This window comes from Corythoichthys intestinalis, chromosome 5 (genome assembly GCF_030265065.1).
Source record: "Corythoichthys intestinalis isolate RoL2023-P3 chromosome 5, ASM3026506v1, whole genome shotgun sequence".
Classification (NCBI taxonomy): Eukaryota; Metazoa; Chordata; class Actinopteri; order Syngnathiformes; family Syngnathidae; genus Corythoichthys; species Corythoichthys intestinalis.
Genome location: NC_080399.1, coordinates 51501177 through 51503011, shown reverse-complemented (window position 1 = coordinate 51503011; position 1835 = coordinate 51501177).

Here is a 1835-nt window from a genome sequence, read left to right as displayed (position 1 = left end):
CCATCTGTTGGACGCGCCAAACCAGGCACGTTGAACGATAACAATCCCATACCTGTCAACCCGAGGTCGTTGGCATTCTTACAAATAGTGACGTATCCCTTACAAATTGGTGACTAATCTTACAGCGTTGTATATTCCGTGCAATATGAAACAAAAATAAAACTCAATTATTAAAACAATATAAATTTATTGGTAATATTGTAACATATAACCATAGGCGGAGTTTGACTTTTGGGGCAGGGGGGGCACAACATGTTGATGACCCCGAAACGCAGTGTCAGCAATAAAATTATCAGACTGCTTCGGCAATACTTTTTTCCAAGATCGTCATCCATTGAATATGGTACGCCCGCCGGTGTCGTGTCAATGTAGTTACCCCAGTCAAAAATTGTATCCCCTGGGTGGAGCCATATGGAAGTAGATTTGTGTTTTTATTATTCAATCAAAAAAAGTTGCTTCAATCAAAATATACATTTTCAACTCAAAAAAACGTCGCTTCAATCAAAAAAAAAAAAAGCGTTTGAATGCAAAAATAAATTTGAAATTTAAAAAAAATGCATGCGAAAGCTATTTTTCTTTGATCTTTTTTTTTTTTTTGAATGAAGTCGTTTTTTTTTTTTTTTTTTTTTGAAGTAATGTTGATTTGTCTTTGGGCCACATTTTTGCTAGGACATTTTTGTCATTATTCAATCAAAAAATAAGTTGCTTCAAAAAAATATATATTTTCAAAAAGAAAAATCAGTCAAAAACAGAAAAAATTCAATGATGGTGAAAAAAATTTTATAAGCGAAAAAACATTTGAGATTGAAAATTTTGCGTTTGAACACTTAATTTTTCATCGAAAAAGTTTTCTTTGATTGAAACAATCCTTTTTGTGTTTGAGCCATATTATGGGTAGGACATTTGTGTCTAAATCATTTAATCCCCAAAAAAGTTGCTTCTATCAAAAAAAAAAAAAAAAAAAATTTCAATCAAAGAAAAAAAATCATTTGAAAAATATACATAAATATGTATTTTTTCCGTCTAACCTGCTAAACACATGATCTGTTCAAAAAATAATTTTGACCCATTATAAAATATATTTTTTGTTCATTTCATTCATTTTTGTTGCAGTTTTATTGCTTTACAACTTTTATATATATATAGGAAAGTGAATTACATGCAATGACACTTTTCGTCCACCACGGGGGGCCTGGCCCCCCTTAAAATCCGCTTATGCATATAACCTGGAGCAATCAAAGAGCAATCAATATCTACAACTACATCATGATTACTAAAATTAAAAGTGACTTTTGTTATAATTGTATGTAGCACTTTTGGCAATTTCTATCATGTCTTGATGGCTGCACTTCATGGCACTTCAGCTCGCAATTCAGTTTGACTTGAAGGTAGTTCGTTAATGTATCTAATTATAAATTAAAAAAGTCAATTGATAAAATTAACTCACCGATGCAATCTTTGAGTCAGGGAACATTTCTTTTGCTAAATCTGAGAAGTGATCAGCAATAGTTGCGGGCAAATTGTGTTCGACAACAAATTGGCAGAATAAAATCTCCGATTTCGTCACTTTTCATTCTGCAGACTTAGTCTTTATGACCAGTGTTGTTAATCTTACTTTTAAAAAGTAATTAATTAGTTACAAATTATTTCTCCCAAAAAGTAATTGCGTTAGTAACTCAGTTATCTGAATGTAAGAGTAATTAGTTACTAGGCAAAGTAACTGGTGTTAACTTTCATGTTTTTTTTTTTTTTTTTTTTTTTTTTTTTTTTCAAAAAACAAACAAACAAACAAACAAAAAGTAACCTTTGCTATGTTTGGAAGTCATTTATTTATT